Source organism: Gallus gallus, chromosome 11, assembly GCF_016699485.2.
Source record: "Gallus gallus isolate bGalGal1 chromosome 11, bGalGal1.mat.broiler.GRCg7b, whole genome shotgun sequence".
NCBI classification, from domain to species: domain Eukaryota; kingdom Metazoa; phylum Chordata; class Aves; order Galliformes; family Phasianidae; genus Gallus; species Gallus gallus.
Window position 1 is genome coordinate 5359651 of NC_052542.1, and position 22853 is coordinate 5382503.

Below are 22853 nucleotides of genomic sequence, written 5' to 3' on the forward strand. Positions count from 1 at the left end.
CACAGTTGTGCTGCATATACAACTGAGGACACCGCTATGTCTTAGGTGGAAATTGAGTTTCTAATAACTACCTGTACTTCTGCACATCTGCTTTCATGTAAAAATTAGCATGTTGAGGGAGATTATAACTTTATGAATGCATAGCCTGAAAGAGCTCTGTTTCACAGAATGTTCTTTATTTGTATCTTAAAGCCTCTTGCATATGATTTGTGCATACTCTTGCTCTATTTGCAGACATAGAAGTAGTCTCAGTATAATAATAAAAAAAAAAAAAGCATGGATTTTTGATTTGTTTAGAACAAACTGCAGGGACTTCTTTGTGCATATGAACAACTCTTCTTTCCATAATTGAAAGAAAAACATAAATTTGTGTAAATATAAATCATAGGAGTAGATTTACACTCATGTCTTAATTCTCCTCTGAGTCAAAGCTGCTTTGCACAGCTTTGTTTCCAGCTATTGCTGTAACTGAATGATCAGAACAATTTACCTCCCACTGCACACACCAAGGATCTCTCCCACCCTCAGTGTACACAGGGATTGCATGAGCAGCACAGCCAGTGAGGAAGGGACGTGGCTGGATGCTTCCTGCATCTCCATCATGGTAGCCTGCTGTAATGATTCTCTGATTGATGATTATCTGTTATATGCTGGGAATCAGCCCAAATCTGTGAACAAAGGGCATATTTGTGATTTTTTTCCCTTTCTTGTAGAGTCTTTTTTTTTCTTGTGTAGTGGGTGGGCCTTCTGTTTTGCAAAACTCAGAATTCAGATTAGAGGATGAAATTATTCTCCAAAGAAAAGGCAAAATAATTTCAAACCATAATTTGAAATCTGTTGTATAAGATTAACTACGGCACTTCATTGGAAGGAGTACTTTTCTAATAAGAGAGTTGGATGAGATGCCTACAAGAGCTTATGTGCGTTAAATAAGCCTTCACAATGAATTAAAATTACACCTTGAGATAAAGTATTCATTGCTTTTTAATTATGATTTCAATTTACATAAATTGTTGTCTCTTCAATCAAAAAACATTGTCATTTTCAAATTGCTGTCTGTGCCTTCTGAGTATTACATGCTGAGTGAGCTACACATAAGTTCCATGAGCTGTAGTTCACTTTGAAATACCTGTAATTATGATATTCAAATATTAGCACTCTCTCTATATAATTATTATTGGAGTCAAAGAACAGGTTTATGTTTTTGGGTTATTTTGTCTTTCTCTATGCTTCCAACTACAATGTAATAATGAGATTTTTCATGTAGATTTCAAAAGACTATTGATGTCTCTATGATTAGGTTATGTTCTGGGGCTTGCATGTATGCAGTATCCTCAGCAGACATCTGCAACCACTGAATTTGTTCAAGCCTGTTTTGTGTGCTCAAACATTAAAGAGAATTCTGTTTTGCTGTTGAGTTTAAAATCCAGCATGTTTCTGTAGACTGAAATGCAACAAATATATATTTCTTCTGCATATTAACTTCTGACTAATTAATGTTTATGAATGGCAGATTGACAGTAGGAAACTTCTTTTTCTTCATAGTAGTATTTTGTAATTTGAAGAGTAATTTTTTGTTTTAATACATGAATTGTGTTTAATTAGAATTTTTCTTTGTGTCTGTCAGATTGTAAACTCTTTCAGAAGGCATTTCTTGGGAACTACCTTGTCTTTTTTCTCTTCTTGAAATAAAGCCTCAAGGAGCTTACTGCAGAGACTTTTCCACCTGGCATAATGAATTATTGACAATCCTCCATTTCTATGTGACATGATTGGACAAAGGGATGTTGCTGCTCATTGCAAAATGATGAGCAAATAACATTTTGGAAGTCAGTACTTCCACGATTACCTGATTATACCAGTCTACCACATACAGACACTTGGAGATTCATGTAAAAAACAAGCAAACAAAAAACCAAGGTAACAGATCCTTCAGTAGCTGAAAGAAAGGAAAGAATAAATGAAGTGGAAAGCAAGCTAGTCTCTTTCTTCCAGAGCAGGAGGATGTAGAGAAGGGTCTAGGGGTCGTCAGTTACTTTGACTGAGGGAAACAGGGAATACTGCAGACTGCTGATGGAAAAGCTCAGGAAACTGTTTTTTAGTTTCAAACATTGGTCCATATTCTGTGTGTTGTGCTAGAAAGAGTAGTTGTATTGAAACCTTTATCTTGCTACCAATGTGCAATGGCAATAATAAGAGAGATTTTACAGTTGGAATATAAACTAGTGAGGCTAAGGAATAAAAAATTAGATTATGAACTGTGATCTTTAGAAAATGCTGCCCTAAAATGCTCTTCTGCTTGATTTTTCTCAAACATCAAGATGGGAAGGAGATGAGAAGTATGAATGAAGAAAGCAAATTTTTACAGTTGTAAACCACACCATCGCTTTCAGTTTGGATAAATGCATTTTGCTTCCTTGCTGGGAAACACAGCATTTCTTTCTATGGTCTGTATTGTAGACCAGACACAGGCTGTGTTGCTGGGCTGGTAAATTCAAAAGCATCCAGCACAGCTTACTAGAAGTCACATGACAATGCTGTTTGAGAAATCGAAGTTTCCAAAACATCTGCTTTTGCATCTGGTAGCATATTTCTTGTATCACACAATGCAGCTGGGCATAGAAGATTCTTGCTGGCTCAAAACAGTAATTTAAGTTTGTGCATTGTCAAACTGTGTTCCTATATGTGTATATCTTGAAGTACGCAGTGTGAGCTTCCTGGCTGGTGTAGCCAGTACCTTTGGCATCTGTATTATGCAGATAGTTTCATGTGAAGATGGACTGGAGATTTAATTGTTGATAGAAGCAGTGATACTTCTTAGGTGCTTGTAGGAGGAAACGTAAAAGATTTTTACGACCTCTCTCATCCCCACTATACTAGGCTCTTAATAAACATTTGCAAATATTACTTTATAAAGTATTGTTTAATTTGATTTCCATTTAAGCTGCTTATCACATCATCTCTGCTATTTCACTATTATTTAGTTTGCACTCTTTTAGATTCCAGTGCAACTCTAGAATATTTGATATAACAGCCTATAAACGTTGCTCACGTGATCATAAAACAGCATTTCAGCTGTTAGCATATAGTTTAGCAGCACAGTATATTGTTATTCATAGCAGCTTATAGATGCATGTAGTAAATTTCAGCTTTACTTGTTGGCTGCAGTTTGATTCTTAAAGATAAGGACATTTGGTACTGAGTGCCTGAAGGCAATACCTTTTTAAGTTGGCTGACCCCTGAGAAGATGAGCAAGTGTGATCATTGTGAATTCCTTTTATCATTGTCAGCTTAATGAATGTAGATGAAACCTTCATCGTTGATGCTGACATTGAGTCTCAAGAGAGATGAATCTAAGTCCATTTCAGATGACTACTCACAACTGTGCTTTGTCAGTGCTCTCTGCATCTGAAAATCATTGATCTGGTCCACAAGACTTGCTGCTTTAAGAGAAATGATTCTCAAATTTGTGATAATGCAGAGACCATAGAGATCAATGTTAAAAGGGTGTAGATTTTCTGTATGTGATTTTCCTTGATATCATATTAGACTGAATCAGTATACGAGACAAAATCACTGCGTATGTGGTTTGACACATTTGATGAGTGAAAATATCAAAATAAAAGGATGAAAGAATGTCTAAAGGAGCATAATGGAGAGTAAGTGTGAGAGTGATAAACTTTAGTTACAGCGGTGTTTTAAAAAACCTGTATAAAACAGTAATAGCAATGTTGTTAATTTAATTGAAATAGTTGAAATAGGGGGGTAATTAATTCAGCAAGGAGACCTGATGCTTACTTTGACCCATTTTTGTGCCCTGCTTATTATTTAATAGATCCAAAGACAAATTCAGTTTTTGTTTAAAAATGTATACGTATTGCATGTGATTTGCTGGTACCTAATCAGACAAAATTGTGCAAGAATCACAGGTCAGAGAATCAAAGAATCATAGGGATTGGAAGAGACCTTAAGAAATCATTGAGTCCAACTCCCCTGCTAAGGCAGGTACCCTATAATAAGTTGCACAGTTAAATCCAAAATGTTTGTGCTTTTAGACAATATGATTTACTAATATTTTTCAAAGTAAAACCAGTGGTAGTCTTGTGCAATTGTTCTTTGACAAAGAAGAGAATACAGATGTACTGTAATTGCAAGGAAGCTCAAGCAAGAGAGACAGTTCGATGGCTGGTAGATCCCACCCTGGCAACTCCTGCAGCTTTTTGTTGTTTCTTCTGTCCTAATGATAGGGTCTGCCATGGTTCTGTTCTCCATATGCAGAGGGGAGAATTTATTAATTCCATAGTATTCATGTCTAAATTCTGCTGTATGTCTTAAAACATACCTCACCGGAGGTTTCAGTGGGTAGGTGAAAATGTAATTGCAGCTGCTTAAGAATGTCTTTGTACAGATATATGAAATGTATGATTATAGGCAACTTTCTTTACCTTAATCTGCTGTATAGGTTTCTATGTTGCTTGTCTTCAGACAAGGAACCACAATGGTGACATCTGCAAGTCCTACGTCCTGCCTTTACTTCTAAAGCTTAGAAAAAGAGACTTTGAGAACATTCTAAAATGTGAATAGTTTTACATGCAGAGAGTTAGCAAAGGATTTCAAACAGCAAAAGGAAATTCACTGATGCATCAGAAGTCACAATGACATCAGTTATAGTCTCTGTCCAGGGCTGTTTTGGTTTTGCATTTTTGTGCGTAATTTGTTTTGTTTTCTTTGTAAATGACATTTTGAAGCTATGTTAACTCATGAGAAAAGGAACTATGTGTGAGTCACTATCCCGACTGAGAACTGGGTAAATCCATTGTACTAAATCTGACCTTTATTTGCATAAATACAATTTGACTGAAAGCAATATGACTGTGCCCTGTGTTAGCTGATGTTCCTCCTAAATTCTAGATTACTAAGATAAGTAATCATGGGATCCTGATAATTTTCATTTAAAGAGAAACACACAGTAGTATTATCTATGCAATTAGAGCAGAAGATTTGTGACCTGGAATGTACCCCAAGTACTCAAATACCAAAAGCAAAATAATATACCAAATTAACACAGTTTTTATAGTTCTGGAGGTCTAATTAATGACTATCTAGAGTTGACTGTGCCTTTCACATAGCTGGTGAACAGAATTCCTGTGTTTCAATGCGACTTGAGTTTGATGGGAGATGGTGCAGGCTGTAAAGAAAGAGTAATTTTAAATACATTTGCTTTTGTGTTGAAATATCTCACAGAGACCTTTTCTACAGAATTTGGGCATTTCTTTTATATGTATGTTGTTCTGAATATAATGCTTCCTATTTATTTCCATGAAAGCTACAACAGATTGCAATATTGTGCAAAAGAGCACAATAATGCTATTTGATATATCAGTTTCTTAGCTACAAAACAGCACTTTTCAACATAGTCACCACCACTAGTTACGCATTTTCAGCAGCAATGAACAAGAACCTGCATGCTGTGCTCATAAAAGTCTGCGCCAGCAGAGGTGAACCACTGTCACTGTTGCCACTGCTGAATCACACCACCCACAGCCTCGCCATGCTCACATACACTGGTTGGTCCCCATTCACTTCTCCATTCCAATATATACCATGGGTCAATGAGTGTCATTGGGTGCTACACCTTTGCGTCCTGTGCACTTCCATGTCAGACACCATTTGGTGAGACTGCCCCTCTGCCGCTGTCTGTCACACAGCAACAACAATCAACGGAATATTGGTGGGAAAGTTCAACCTCTACTGCCATACCACCAACATCCACCTCTGATGTTGTGGGCCAGCATAATAAAACAGGACACATTACTTTCCAAGCAGTCCAGATTTTCCAGTAGTTTATTTTGAACTAAGCTACTGGAAGTTCTTCAGTGAGATTACATGTACTTGTTGTTTAACTGGTAGTAACTGTTCACTAAATTAGACAGCATTTTAGGGCATGCCAGTTTAGGCCCAAGAGGTTTTTTTTTTTTTTTCATTTGGGTTGGCTAGATTTGTACATGTCACTGGCATCTGTGGATGCATTGCTGGACACAGTTCTGTGCGCAGCGATACATTCAGATTTTGGAGGGGCAGCTAGAATAAACTTGAAAGAATGTGAAATCTAGGACAGCACAAAGTAACAACGTTTTTATTGTTTGTTTGTTTAAAATACATCTCTGAAAGAAATAATCTATTGAAATTAACAATCTGAGGGATTTGTAATAAATCTAATTAAAAAGTCAGTAGCAGGTTTGCGCTGTTTTAGATTTTTCTGGTCAGGACAGATGAACCCTAATAATATATCTGAGAAACATGTCATAAATATTTATTTGGAGATATTTCTCTGGTGAAAAAAGAAAGATGATGAAGGGGAGGATGAGAGGGGTGGAGGAAGGAGTGTGAATGTGGAGAAATCAGGGATTGGAAGATGCAGGAGATGCACCTGAGAGTAGGCTGTAGTTACTCTGACTGTTATGGATGCTCTTCAGATTAGTCTTGGCTCCAATCTAAGGTATGCCCCTTCTGAGTTACTATTGCTACGATGAAAACAAGTAGCTGCTGAGCAGTAACTTTGTTAGGCTCTGGTTTCTGAAATGGTAGATAGAAGTGTATATCTGTATGTATATCTGTATCCCTGCTCCTTACAGAACTTTTTTTTTTTTTTTTTTGTGCTCTTAAAAATAATTGTAAGACATTTAATCTGATGAGTTTATGCGTCTTATTCTAACTCTTGTAGCCTAGATAGCTTTTCATATGCCGTCCTAAACTACTTTTGAGCTCAAGCAGTCAAATATTAGGCATGTCTTACCCAGCAGCTGTCTTTAGTTTTTCTCAAATGCAGCATCACATTTATTTCTTTAAGCTGATTTCATACAGGCTGTGGAACTGTTTCCTCTGAGGGTTGATGTTACACTGCTAATCATGAGAGAGAATAAGTGACCTTTGTAATCTTGCTTCTAAAAATACATCTACTTTAAGTGCTCAAGTAATTCCAATAGCTTCGTGTTATTTACTGACTTCAAACACATGAATGGTTGCTTTTTCCCTGTGATGCAGAAGTCAAAATGAATTGTACTGTACTGCATTATGTCTCTTGTATTTATTTTTCTTATACCTTATTCATGTTTCCTGTTTCAGAGATGGGATGAGAATGCTGCATCTGCTGAGGGTTTGTCTGGTGTGGTTTTTTATCTGAAAAGGAGTCCCCATGATCCTGTTAGGATCCACTGACTCTTGTTTGCCAGAGTTTGACTAAGTATTATTTGAGAGCTAATGCTTTTGTAAAGCCCAGTGTACGTACAAGGAATGTTTTGGATATTTTGAGAATTAAGAATTTGTTTTAATCTTCTCTCCAATAATACAAAACTAATTCTGTACTATTTTTATTCTGTTAGGTCATAATGTGTAGCTGGAAGAAACAATGCCTCAACTTCAAAAGATTCTAATTGAAAATATATATTTTTAAACAAAAATATAACAAATCAAAATAACAAGAATGTACAACAGCAAAGTACGGTTGTTTAGCAATACATATTAGCTAGAACAAGAATAATGACACTTTTTCTGAACCGTACTGGCAAAAAACAACTGCACTCATGTTTTGTTAAAAGCCATTTTCATTGCACTGGCTGTTTTTTCAGAAAAGTAATTTACATTTCCATCTGCAAGTACTTATTTATAAAATTCTACAGATAACTTCCAGTTGTCGGTACTTTTATACTATAAACTTTTTGTTGGTATATGCTGAAAATTTGTATGTTGATTAAACGTGCTTTAAATATCTGTCTTAGTTAACTTACAACATAGTAGCACAAGGTTTTTATGAGATCTGCTAAATCATTTTCTGCCAACTTACTTTATTTTGGCACTCCCTCAATGCTCTTTTACAACTAGATTTCTTCTTTTTTTTTTTCCTGTTCTTTTTATTTGTAATTGTAGCTAAAGCATAGATTCCAATTAATGGATGAAGTACATAAACACAACTTCTAAACCAGAAATACAAAACAGCAAAACTGATCTACCCCATATTTCAGCACAGTTCAGCTGCATCAAACCAACTGTTTAACAAGCAGCTATAGAAGACAAATGGTTAAGTGCCATTTGAGAGAATGACCCGAAGAAGCTGTGGAGTACCCAAATCTGTAGACCTGTGTCAAAAAGGTTTTTGCTCTTTATCTCAGTTCAGAAATAAGTGACTTGAGTAAGACCTTCTGAGCTCACACAGGCAGAGATTAATTTTCTGTTACCTCTGATGTCATAACAGTCTGGGAAGTCCCTGCATCCCCGAATGTGACGTTATTGTGTCTAATTCCAGCGCGAGACTGTAAGCCACATGTTTGCAGGAAGTTTAGCCCATTCCAGCGAAGTTTGTAGTTAGGCAAACTGACTGTTACACACAGTCCTTACCCAGCACAAGTATTAATGGTCTGAAGTCTATCACAAGTAGATCAGTATGTTTGCCTTCATTGGCACCTGTCTTACCTAGGTTCTCTATTTCTTCTGAGAGGCTGGAGAAAAAGAAGGAAACATTTTTCAGAGTTCATATCCAGTAGATGTTACCACCTTTGTTTCAAAAAAAAAAAAAAAAAAAAAAAAAAAAAAAAAATTTCTTCAGGTAAAGCACTCAACAGACTGAAAACAAGATCAATAAATGGAAATACCTCCAGATATTTTCTCTCCAAGATGGGATTTTAATTCATTCAGGAACAACTTATGAGGTAGGTTTACTGAGGCATGAATATTAGCATTAAAATGCTTCCAAATAATCAAGCTATTATATCATTACTAGGGGTATTAGATCATAACTGATACTTATTTAGACAGCAGGATGGATTGGGTGAAATCATAGGGATCCTTCGCTACTGTTTTCTGCAGAAGTAATGCACAGAAGAGTTATTTGGACCCAGAGTACATTGCAGAAACAAATGCATGAAGTTAACATGGTCAGACATGATCTCCTATGAACAGGGAAGAGATTGGGCTAATAAAGTAATTTAAGCATGAAAAGCAAGACACTGATAGTTCCTTTTATACTTAAACAGTGTATGATGGTGATACCACCATAAAAATTGAGATGTCTTTTTACATGGGCTCTAGATGACCAATAGTACCCACATAAGTATTAATTATATTCTTGACACTATCTACTGTCCAGTACAAAAATTGATTACTGTTATGGATTCTTTAAATGAGCAATTCTCTGATTTAAGTGATGTCCCAGTAATTTAAATTGCTTGTATTGTGAAACTGATGACTAAAAGTGTGTCATACTTATCATTGAAATGCTCTGCAGTGCACAAGAAAAGAAAAATGCCTTGAGCCTGGTTTTTGGTCACCAGTATCAATTTACATACATTAGTGTTACGCAGAAATGGTGTAACTTGTGTTGTGCTGTTCATAAGAGAGACTTCAGGTAAAGATCAACATATAAGTATCCCTCAGTAGATTAAGATCTTTGGCATCTTGAGAAGCTTTCTAGATCAATGTTTACTGTTCACAAGTATCTCTGAAAGCAGTTGTGATCTAATAATTAACCTGTCACACTTTGTAGTGAAGTGCTAAGGAGGGATATTTTGAGTCTCACACAATGATCCACTGATCATGACCCTAAAGTGAGATTTTTTTTTCAGACATTTCTGCAAAACAAAACAAAACAAAAAAAGAACTGATTCCAAAATTCAAAATGTAATAAGAGAGATTTTCATTGCTATTAGATCATAATTGCTATTAGAGATTGAAGGTGAAAAGCCATCTTCTTGCTCAAGTTGTTAGAAATTCTTAGCTTAAAACAGAAGGTATAATCATGAAATCTCTGATTCCAGGACAAGTATTTGATCACATTGAAGTTCTCTAGATTAACAGTTGCTGCTTTCTGCTCCTCTCTTACTGCCCGAAGCAGCTCCAAGAACCAACATTCTCTGAAGAGCTCAGTCATTTCTTGTTACAAATTTTTAACTATAAAAGTTTTGAATTTATTTATATATATGTAGCAGTAAGATCTTCAATTTGGATGTAATTTCTCTGTTTTGATAACATAGATATTTGCTTCTAATACTACTATAGCAGAAAAAGATAAACTATTTGTTCTGCGTGTTGCTGTTGTTTGTCAGCTAGGGAATAAATTTTCATGTTTGCTTAAACACAAAAATGTTTGCACTGAGTAACATTCTTATGGATTTGGATTATGCAGAAATTATGTCATATGGGGAAAATGAATGCTTAGAAAAATCCTTAGCTTTTTTTCTGAGGAAACAAAACTTGTATGATTTTACTGGTGTCATTTATATTTGTATAACTGGAGATAAATATTCTGTCAGTTCAGTCTGCCTCTGTTTTGCTCCTACATTTGTCATGGATGAAGATTACAGGTATACTAGTTTACTGAAAATAGGCAGGTTGTGAATTAACAGCCCCATGTAGACAATGGTGGGCAAGCTGAATATGTTGTCATTTTCTGATAGTGTAAAAATGTTGGTCATTCATCATGTGTTAACTGGCCAACTTGTGAGTGTGTAAACAGTGGATGAATGCAGCGTGCACTGCCACTTTCCCAGACTGGTAAGTAAAGGGTAGGTGAGAGGATGCAGGATGGGGATGAGTACTGCAGAAATGAATTGAGTGAAAATCAATCTGTGGATTTTGGCTAGAAGCACCACAGATCCAGAAGGGACAAATCAGAAAATGGGAGATCAAATTCAACTTGTCTCCATGTTTAAATAAAGTTCCAAGTAACTCTCTGTGTAACTATAAGGATAACATATTGCAGACTATAAATTTGGTTGTGTTCATAGTGAGGCCACGGCAAGAATAAGGTTGCTTTACCCTCACCAGACTGGACTGAATGTTCCCTTAATTTCTTTAATATAGTGTGATCTTTGGCTGGTAAGGCAGCTTTCCATTCATTGTGCTTGTTTCAGCTTGAGTGTATCACAACTCTTTCTAAAGGAAATAATAGCACGTCAGAGCATGCTACTGGTTTGAGTTGCTTCTTTGTATACAGTTATGTTATTTCAGCCTTCTTATGCAGATATATTGTTGATTAGTTGCAGAAAAAATATTACTTTGGGGGAGCACCATATACTTCTGGGTAACCTTTCTTCCTTTGGATAAAAGGTCATCCATTCTGTAAGCAGACACATTCTTGACTGAAGTGACTACCCTTACTTATCATTTTGCCTATCAGGACATAAGGTCTCAGTGGATATAGTCTGATTTTACCTAATCAGAAAACACAACCTTGAGTAACCTTCCGAGAAAGGTATTCTGTGTATACTTTCGTCACTCTATCTAACTATGTCTTTAGTAGTTTTGTCTCTGTATTTTAAGCTTAGGGCTTACTGGTGGACTGTTCATTCATAGTGTGGCACAGCTTATGAACTAGGTTTTCATTTACTGCCTTAAAGGAGCTGCGTTTCAGACTGTATAGATAATTAGATGATCGCTAGAAAAATGTTTCTTTTTTTAATTTTTTTGGTCCATTTTATGATGTGTAGTGTATTCAGAGGTAAACACATATAGACATATAAGAAGCACAGCTGCACTTTATAGGCATCATATAATAAAATAAAATCTTTAGGTGGCTTTGAGCCAGTATCCCTGTTCATTTTACTCCAGTCCATCATGGGACCAGTATTTCTTCCCAAGAAATAAGATAATTTTAGAACTAATTTTCACAATGGGAAAGCAGAAGTTATATAGCACAGGTGTTTCTATGGTTTTGATGAAAGAGAAGAATACATAGCCTTAAAAAATGGTACCACCATCTGCTTACACTGTAGCTTTTGGATACAATATACTATAGTAAAGTTAGAGTTGGTTGGCTGGAGCTGTTCTTGAGCTTTTTGTTATTGGCTATTGATTTTGTGTATTTGCAATCAATTATGTAGAATGGATTTATTTTCCTATCAGCCTACATCTAAAGATACATGGCAGATTATTAGAGATTTTCAGTAGAAACAATTCTGGTAGTCAGATCTGGTACACATGTATTTCATTTCTTATTTGAGATAAAAATTTTCAAGATATTAAGCATGCAACTTTATGCAAGCTGTGATTTTACTTTATTTTTTTAAGGAGTTGGTGATTTGCTCCTATCAACTGCAGACTTTCAATAGGCATTTTCCTGGATTCCTGCAGGCACAAGGAAATTAAAGTGTTATCATATTGCATTTTCTACTATTGGTAGTAATGACAGTTATACATACCTACCAAAAGTCTAAGCTTAACTTTTAAAATCATTTTTAAAATGTAGTCGTCTTTCAGCTAGTAATGTCACGAGGTGGTTTTGTGTGTGTCTCATTGCACCTCTTGACACACCTCCATCCTGAGGATATCAGACGTGCAAGATTTGTGATCTATATCACTCCAAGCTGCCAGTTCTGCAAACATGCTTGCCTGGCCTGTTGCAGTAGAAGCAAATCCTGGTTACAGCTCAGCTCCGGTGTATTTCCAACTTGTGAAAAGAGGATTTCCTGGTATCAGCTAGATTGTGTGCTTTGTGCTGCAGCAGGATTACACATGTGCTGCTGTGAAATGTGAAATCAGAGCAGAGCTGGACCTCCCCTGAGAAACACAGGCTATAAATTGTAAAACCTTTAAATGAAGGGCTAGAAGAAAAAGGCTTGCCTTAGGTTAGGGTTAATTGGTTTTGGTACAAAGAGTTTTATGTCCATAACTTACTGTCTGTCTATCTATCCTCTTCCTGATTTCTCTAATGTTGTTTTGCTCTGGGGCAAGTTTGTATTTGTTTTTCCTGACAATGATACGGTTGAAGTTGAACTGTTCTTCAGCTGCTATGAACTTGAACTTATTTGCTCAGTATTTATCAGATCCTTGCCCTGAATTCAGATTCAGTTGGTTTTTTTTTTACCTAAGAAGTTTATTTTCTATTTTCTGAATTAAATATCTTCCCCTTTTCTAACATTCTGTATTTCAAAGAACAGCATTTTTTCCTTTCACATTGACAAATTGCGTCGTTTAATGAATTTGTTACAAAGTTCAAGTAACTGCAAGCCTTGTGTTCCTGACACAAACCTTAATGACAGAAGGAGCCTGAACATAAATGGTTCGTTCAAATATTGGTTACTCATAAATAACTTTTTGGGTCAGATATGCTGGTTGTATAAATCAGGACAGCTCTTTTAATACAGTGTAGTAATACTTGACAATTGACTTGTACGGTTGGGTTAATTCTTTCCACAAACCCAAGAAACACAGAAATGCTTTTCAAACGAAAGCATTCAACCTGTCTGAAATAAAGAAAGTAACAAACAGCCTTTTCCCCTAAGACTTCAGTTGCCTTGGAAAAACCCTTCCGAGGTCCTCTTAAAAGTAAATCAAGCTTGCGAAATCTGCGCTCTTCCATATAAATTAGCGGGCTATCCCACAATATTGAAATGAATTGATGCCAAAAGAGTTCAGAAGATGTCTCTGTGTATTGTAGTGACAGTCCAATAATTTCTTAGAAAAGCACCAAAGTGCAACGTCTTTCAACTGCTATGGATAGGGCAGAAACTGAGTAAGTCACAGTTGCATTGTGCAGAGAGCCAGAATTATCCCTTTTATCATCCCTCAAAGTCAAACGCTGTTTAATCTACACTGACTGAAATTGGCCCAACATATTAAAACTGCAACATATTAAAAATGTAAAACATTCCTGAAAGCAGCACCATACAAAATGAAAATGTTTTTTTTAACTACCCTGGATCTGATACCTTACTTTTATTGCTCTTCTGGATGGTTTCTGATTGCACTTACACTGAAGTAGTCACTGGAGTTGTCTCTGCTTAGTACACATCATACTGACAGCGGAAACAGCCAATGTCTTGTCAGGATAGTGGGGTGAAAATGCAGCAGGCTAGATAGGCTGGATAAAGAAGTTGCAGAGTGGGTGCATTGCTTGTAGAAAGAAGGCTTATGTTGTGCTCAAGAATTAAAATCAATTTCTGCATCTGCCATACAGGCTACGTGGCCATGCTCACATAATCCTGTGATATCGTAATCAAGACTATAATCAAAACCAGGCTTCTTGATTGTTCACTGAGCTTATGTGCTCGTTTTCTGTCTTGTGATGATAATGGCTTGCCAAATTAGACTTGGGTTTGGAGACCTTCTTAAGTTTAAATACTTGGTCCTATGGCAAACTTAGCCTGGACAAAGTGAAGTGGCAGAGTCTATATCATTTTTGGTATGACTGTACATCCTGTGCATCATCACCCTGTAGTCATTTCTGGAGAATGCATCTTTTCCCTCATTTCCATCTTTGTCAGGATCAAACATAGCTCTACCTGGGGAGCTCCCAAGCTCAGGAGAGATGAGTAGCTGTGTCCTTAGCCTTTCCCTGCTTGTTTGTGTGAAAGGCTCTGAGAATGCTTGAACAGTTGCCATCCTGGCCCCACCTGCCCTACTGCCAGGGCACTGTCTGTAGCTGTGAAAGGAGCAGGCTGCTGCCCAGTCCCTTGCCCAAGTACTGATCTGCTTCTCTGCAATAAATCAGGTACTCTTAGAAGTGCTGTTCTGCTGTCAGCCGTGGCCAGAGGAGATGAGATACACAGTACATCTGGCCAGGAAATAAGCCCCAACATGTGGTCTTCCCTTGCCATGGGCAGAAAGTACATGGCTTGCTTCTCCTGCATAACAGTTAGCTCTGTTGGAATAGCATATTGGAAATATGCAGTTCCTAATTTTCTTGACTTTGCTAATTTAGTTTAAATCTTATATGCAATATGCTTTTAAAGATAATGTGGCTGTTTGCCCTTAAGAAAAATGCGAACAAAATTATAAAAGGAATAGAAAAATGTTTCACAAACAGCAGATACTCTGATTCTCTCTAGGTTGTTATTACTAGGTACTGCTCTTTCTCTGTATTCTTTCATATTTGCTGTGGCAGATTAGATTTATAAATACTCCCACTGTCTTTGATTGCAGCTAGATTGTTGTGTTGATTAGATGAATTTGGCAGGCTCACAGCAGTAAGCAAAGTACAAGCTGAGCAATAAAATGGATAGCAACATTTAATTTAAAAGATGTTTTTGACTAAAATCAGTAAATTAAACTTTAGAAACATATGTGGATTTTGTGTTATTTGAACCATGTTGGCAGTAGGCAAATTAAAAATAATAATTTATTGTACATAACTAATAGCAGTACACAAAGATGACAGAGGTTTGGGGCTATTTGTAGGAAGAACTTTTTATTAATCTCATAACTAGTAAGGAAATTGAAACATACATAGAAGAATGAGATATATCTACTGGCCACATGATGAATCCAGTGTTAGAGAAAGACCATGAATCTTAAGAAGTTTGTTTTTTCCCTTTTGTTTTTAGCCCTATATTCTGTGCCCAATGAAGATGGTGGCAAAATCCTTAAGTACCTTTGTCATGATCTATGGCTATGAATATTTCTCAATTCTAAAGTTTATTTTAAGGGCTTTTTGATAGTAGATTTATTGCTCTTATTAGAGCTAAGGGGTCAAATTATGTCCTCAGTGTTATACTGATGACAATCCAGTGAACTTCCTTTAAATCAGCTCTTCTATTTCCAAAATTAGAACACTGTGTCTGTACTGCAAGAATGAAGTTCTCCTGTGGTCAATTCCTTTGTCATTAAAAGCATGAGATGTTTCACTCCAACTGGCATGAGATTTAGGTTTTGAGTATATATTAAAAGCTATAGATTGCTCATCTGTTCATCCTGGTTTTGGGAAGGTGTAGAGAATTGCTGATGTTCTCAAACATGTCTGCCCATTTTACAGTTTGCACAAGTCTTTTAATCTTGGAAGGGATGTCCTGATACTCCTCAAGTCTATGATTCAGTCTCCAGTAGCGCTCTTTCACAGGAAAAGGCTTTGGCTAGGACGATACCTAGAAACTCTTAAATATTCAGGACCAATTCTTTTAATGTGATACTGGGTTTTTGTTTCTGACAAACCCTAGTGACAAGTTGATAAAAATAAATGTAAGACAAATGCCATAACATGAAGAAAGTTCTGAGAAAGCAAAAATGGCTTCCATTTGAAAACAAAACTGATTGCACACACTGGTAAGAGTAAGAGAAGGGACAGAATGTCAGTCTTGCTGAGCCATTATCAGATAATATTCTTAAGTTTGCTTCATTTTCTTCTACATGTTGATTTTGTGTACTTTCTGTCACCCCAAAACTTAGGAAGTGAAAGGGTAATTGATGATATTTCTGTTACATCTTGCCTCCCATTTAAGGTTTAGTCTTTGAAAAGTCCATAAGTACTTGTGAAGGCCAAATAAAGTTTTGAATATAGGTAATGTTGCCTCAGAAGCAACAATTTTGTCAAGTTTGAAATATCTTACAAACAACTGTTGAAAATACTGAAATGTATGACTATTAAAGTGAACAGAAGTTGTAAAATTGTATCAAACCTCAAACATTTGTGCAGCGGCTTCCATCTGGTCTAGATATTAACTGGTCTGGTGTGGGTGAAGTGGGAGCTTCCAGATCTGTAAATCTCTATATCTGTCAATGGAGACTTGGCTTTTATCAGATTTGCATCACTGGGGGATTTACATCTAACATGCATCAGCTGATTGGTTGAATTTATCTCGTAACATCTTCCACTTTGACAATAGGTTTGCACAGTGCAAGTTTCAGCAGACTGAAAAGCCTGAAGACCTGAGGTTATGGTGAGGGTGAGTACTCTTCATCCTGTCATTGTCTTAAGCAAAAGTTCAGCCGTTAGCTCCAGCAAGACCAAAGACAAGCCTCCAATGTCAAAACATAAAATTTCAAGCTATTGATACCACATCTGTTAGGAGCATTAATTTCACATGGGAAAAAAAGCCCACGTAAGTATTTTCTGATCAGTAACTGGAACTTTTATTCTATAGGAATGTCCAGTTAGTTCTCAGATGTTTAATGATTAAGTGGACTTGTGGTAACCTGGAATGTAAGTGAAAGGTGCACTTCTTGGAGTGTGAGCCAAAGCCTGTTAAAATAAATGGAAATGCTCCTGTTTATATAAGTGAACTTTGGATCAGAGCCTGAACAATCACTTGAGAAGCAATTTACTACCTGGATTTTTCTCTGTGTACTGACAAGACTGTTAAGAATGCAGAATGTGGCGTGCTCAGCTGGCTAACTGACTATATTGAAGGGATGCTTACAAGCATTGCAGTTTTGTGTTTACAGCACATTATTTTAAGTCATATGTTAAGTGTAAAAGAATACAGTATAGCTTTGTCTGTTTTGGGGGCAACAGAGAATACTTTCATTGTTTAAAATACCATCTGATTGAATTAGTGGTCACCATAAGTTAGCACTGTTTTCTGAGCTGATTCTTAATTGCAAAGGCATTAATTTTTGATTACAAAGGCACATTTTTGAATCACTGTTAAATATTGCACTTTATAAATCATGAGTGTTTAGATAAAAATGTTGTAACTAGCACTTCAGAAGTGCATCATTTAGCTTATTTTCTGTGATACCTTTGTATAACCTTTAACTCTTACACTCATGGAGTAGCACATCTTTCATGAGTACGTGCAAAATTTTACTATACTCCAACCAACCTGAGTTTTAAAGATACCTTTAAGCATTTCTCTTAAGTGTAAAGAGAGAGTCTTTACATTTGCACATGCAAAATCTGAAGACTGAGGTCTTAGTTTTATTATATCATTGGCTCAATTATCAGAACGGTTCCATCTAGATCAGTGGGGAAGTCAACTCTGGGAAAGGGATTCACAGTTTGATCCTCAAAATTCACATCCTTTATCCCAATCAAACATTTGTAGACAAAGCTGGGCAGCTTGAAAATGCTTCGTGTTGTTGTGTTTTCTGCTTTTGTAGTCTTTCACTAAAGCTTATTGTGATTGGATTATGCTGGAGATCAAGATGATTCCATGCTTGGGATTGTCAGGACATCTTATCCAAAGATCTGGAGTCCCATCAAATATTTTGAACTTTTACAGATGAAGATATCTCTGAAGGTTTTCTCAGTGCTTTATTTAGCTATTATGGGACTTCCACCAAAACTTAATCATATATAAGGGGATTCTCGTGATAATTTAAGAGACCATGTTGATGTTTAATTCAAAGAACTCAACAAAATGCTTCTCAGCTATGTTGAGGGGAAAGTTGCCATTGACTTCAGTGGAAAACTTTGAGAACTGTACTGAAAACTTCACAGGAAACCCAATGGAGTTTCATGCTCTCATTTTTAAGATGTCAAAGCGGGTTTGGAAGTTTGAAAAGGCTTCTCTCTGGAAAGGATATAGATTTAAAAACACGTTCATGACTTTTTTTTTTTTTTTTTTTTTTTTTTTTTAATGAGGGAGAGGCAGATAAGGAACAGAATAGGTTAGTAGATGGTACTAGGTAAGACCAGCACAAGCGTAGTACATCTGAAAGTGTTTGGTGCTGGGGGAACAATTATTTAATATTTAGGAATATGCAAACAAAACAAATTGCTTTTGGCCTTTCCTTGAAATCATCTGACTGATTTGCATTGGTGTCAGGACAGCATACTTCAAAGGTTGATGCCTGTGAAAAGTCCCAAGGACACATACCTTGTGACTACTACATATTGCTAGGGGCCATTTCAATTGTTCCCATTGTAATGTGGGGAGTCTTCTACTTCGTATCTTTTTTAGCTGTTGATCTCCAAAGACTGTTGTTTGCATCTGTTTATTAAATTGCAAACTCGGCTGTGAAAATGGTTTTTATGGTGTTGTTTTATTACGATCCCGCTTAGAATTGGAGCAGAGCACAAACATGATAAATATTTTTCTTTGTGAGGGCACACATTGTTGGAGGGCCATTGAAATAACATGAAACTGGAATTGTTTGTTTACAGGATCAGATTCATTCATTACTTTGGTGAGGAGCTGTGAAATGTAAATCTCACATTCCACTGGACAATAACAGCACCAGCTTGAACTCATTTAGAGGTGTGATATTCCATTCAAAAGACGGCTGTTAATTTTATTGACCAAATTTTGCAATTGGGGTAGCATTGATATTCAGGAATGCTCCTGAATTGCTTTGCTTCTATAACCATTTTGATTAGCTTTAGGAAGGAGAAGAGGTCCAAATTCTATCTAAGAATACTTCTATTTTGAAAAAAGAAAAAAAAAAAAGAGATAAGAAAAGAAAAAAAGGTAGTTAAACTGTTTTTCTCTGCTAGCATTGCTTCATGTTTTCCCATCTTTCTCATAAATTGTGAGAGAATGTGCAGGGAAATAACAAACGGGTATGAACGTATTCTTTAGAGCCACTGATCATTTTCTTACTTTAGTTTTCATTTGTGCATGTTTTAAGCTAGTGCATTCTAATTGTTTAATCAAAGTTTTGATGAATGAGAGCTGGGGTTTGGTAGTGGTGTCTGGACTTTGTAAATTAACAGTTTAAACAATTTGAAGTAATACTTAAGAAAGATTTTTAATTTGATGACTGAAAGCTCAGGTGTACTTCCACTTTAAGAAATATTAAGAAATTAAGTAAAATATTCAGACAAGAACATTTAAAGCCTAATCTGGTTTATAAAATGCATGAGTAAGATTAACAGCAACCAAAAACTAGAGACTGACCTTATTAAAAATTGTTACAGATTTCAGCTCAGTGAGAGTTAAGGCTCAATATGAAACATTATGAGGGTATTGGATATTTAGCAAGTGGCTGTTCAACACTTTTATAAAATGGCCAGGGTTATTTCTGTTGTTTTTTAATTTGACACCCCCAAAAAATGGTGTCCCAAGTTTCACGTTAGTTAATAACAAGGACTCTTCTGTTGCTTGCATTATATGTTGCCACTTCAAAGTATTTTCTTCGTGAAGAAAGAAAATCAGCATCGTTTTATCCCCAGACCTGCTGTCAGATCTTGGATTCATTTTGTGAACGCTGAATTTTCTTTCCTCTGTTTTGTTACTATGTGTGATACGCTGCTGTTTTGATGTGATATTAATACAAGCGAAGTAAAATCAAAGAGAAGCTATCAAATGCTACTGCCCAAGTAGCCAACAACAGCCTGAGCTTGTCAAGGAATTTGACGCAGTGCTGGCCTTGATGTATTCCAGATAATGTCTTAAAGAGAAACATTAATAAGCTGGATACTTTATTATTTGTAGGGAATGACTTCAACTGGATCTACCTAGTATGTGGATCCTTTACAGTTAACTTTCTTGTTTCTTGAGAAAGAAATAGTATTTGCTAAGGTATTCTCACGGAAAAAAACTGCACCTTTTTTGTTACCGAACAGTGTCATAAAAATATCAGTGATGTCACAAAAGCTCTGTCATGAGGACATTTTATTGTGGATGAATTGTAAGAACCATCTGGATACTATTCTAATGATTCACAGGCCTCTGCATGGATGGTACAGATGCTTCTTTTGTTGTTGGTGTGATCTTGTAAATAGTTAAAATATTTACCAAGGCACCTCTGAGCTGAAGCTATACCATTTTATTATTTATACCTTTTCAGAGGGACAAAAATGGAGGTGTCCACTAAATGTGATGGATTAGGCTTATAAACAGCCATTATTGCCATCAAACCTCACATGTCAGCTCCCCCTTTTGTGTCTGTGCATTTCTAAGCTAACCAGTGATCCATGCATAAGATAGAAGGTTAAGAATGTGCAGAGAGAAAGGGGGTTGACTCCAAGCAAGATGTATCTTCTGCTGATTAGAAATACAGCTGTAGAAAGGGGAGAGAAAAGAGTTTTTGCAACATGACACTCCCCTTTTCATTTCACACAACTCACTGTTTAGAACCTGCAAATCACTAACTAGCAGAGTCACTTTGCTGTTTCATGTAACTTAGTGCAGCTGCCTTTTGTTTTCCCAAGATAAAAATCAGGAAATGCAAAAAATTAAACAGGACCAGGGAAGAGGAATAGCAGAGGGAATGAGAGGAAAAAGGTTGAGCAAGTGACTTCACAACTTGTTGACAGAGCAAAGTGCCTTTTCGTTATAATTAAGTACGCTTTAAAAGCTAGACAGTAGGGAAAGCTAACAGAGCTTATTCAGTATAATCCTTGTCAGTACCTTTAACTGGAAGTTATTCTTCCTCTTAATGTCCGTGCAAAGAGATTTTTTTTTCTAAAAGTAATAAAATATCTTTTTAAAAATATTGCACTTCTCAGTGAAAATGTTGAGCTCCTCATAGAAGCTTTTCTACTTTGTTGCTTGATATTTTTACTCATTAAAAAAAAAAAAAAAAAAAAGTCTTACAAATATGAATCCTTTTAAACTTCAAATAAACATTGAAGACAGATTGTTTCTCGATTTTTAGTGTGGTGTTGAAAAGTAATGTGCTGTAGCCCAATTGTTTGTGTTTTATTTCATGTTATTGTTTCAACTAAGAACAAAATGAACTTGTTTAAGATTAATATGGCAGTGTGTAACTGCTGAAAAAGGGAGGCTGATTAAAAAATCACTTTTGATGTTTCACAGGATTTACCTAAGTGGAATAGTGATTTATTTAAGTTAGTGGGTTTTTTTATTATTTATTACTGAATAGCTAATTTCTTTTTGTCTTAACCAGAAACTGATTGTTGCAAAGGATTAGACTTACTTTATGCACAACTGAAAACCATCGACTTGCATACTCATGGGCTGCAGGGGAGGAAAAAAAATGCCTAGAAAATGTTTGTCTTTTTTCTAATACCTTGTTTGAGAACTTCAAAGTCAACGCTGCTGTTAGAGAAGCTAAAAACTTGAACTGTGAGTTAACCAAACTATCCTTTAGAAGTCAGGGGTGAAGTTATGCTTCAATCATAAAATCACATGGAGTGGTATTTTCCGACACTAAATCGTGGGTTTGCTTTAATTTATAAAATGCTAACAATGGCCAGTCTAGTAATCGGATGCATTAGTATGCTGGTGCACTGACCATCCCGTCTCTATAAGTACTGTGATCTGAATTGCACAACCAGTGTGGCAAAGGTCCAGGATTCTGTTGCCACTCCCACTGGGAAAGCAAAAAACAGGCCTCTGTGCAATTTATGTCTGCAGTTGGTTCAGTGTATACATTGAAAAAATCTCATCAGGAGAATGGTATTCAGGCTCATTTTGATCAAATGTCATCTGTATCAGCAGCATTAAGAATGCTTTAAAAAAGAAAAAAAGGGAAAGAATAAAAGACTTTTCTAAAACTTACCTTCACGTTGGTGTAGATGTAAAAAGGCAGATGCTTTTGCATGAAATAATCCAGGTCTACTTTCCTCTATTGCCGTTACCTAGCAATGCAAAAAAAAACTTCTCTCCCACAAGAGAAAAATAATAGTAAAATGACAAATGCCCAATAAACTCGCATCTAAGGTAAAGGAATATTCCCATCTGTGACCTTGCAGCTCATGCTAACTTCTGTGTACTTTAACTGTCTGAAATTTGCACTTGGGAACCTGAAATGAAATTTCTCAGAGCAGTGAGCGTGAGAAGAAATTCATGTCCCCATTAGTCTTAATTCATATTTTTATTTTTCTGAGAGTTCTTCATAGCCTGATAGCCAAACAGGCAAGGAAGGCAAATGATTTGCCCTTTGATTCAGATTTTACTTTAGGATACAGTCAAATTGCAAGAATCACAACTATGTTGTTTAATACTGTATTACTAGTAAAGCTTTAACTTCCCTCTGAACTCATTCCTGTTCTGCAAAACATTGAAAGATGTTCTTGAATACCCTTCAGAAGGCCCCAGTCTTGTGACAGAATACCTGCAGTAGCTCCATGTGGATTGACTCCTGCTCAAATCAGTGGTGGGATGTGGAAATTTTCTACACTTATCTACATAGTGTCCTGAAGGGTTACTGGATTTTTTTTATCCTTTTTTGTTTCAAGGAATTAGGAAAGATGTTTCTGTTCTGTGTGTGATAAGTGTTTTTATTAACATCTCCTAATG

At 36.2% G+C, this 22853-nt stretch overlaps 1 long non-coding RNA gene across 1 annotated transcript; it reads right to left on the reverse strand.

The window, feature by feature from the left end:
• Positions 1 to 796: 796 nt before the first annotated feature.
• LOC121111694 lies at positions 797 to 22622 on the reverse strand. Its single transcript, XR_005862995.2, has 2 exons — positions 22114 to 22622; positions 797 to 8550 (listed from the first exon to the last, which is right to left on the reverse strand). It is a non-coding gene; the product is annotated as an uncharacterized LOC121111694 (long non-coding RNA).
• Between the last annotated feature and the right edge of the window lie 231 nt (positions 22623 to 22853).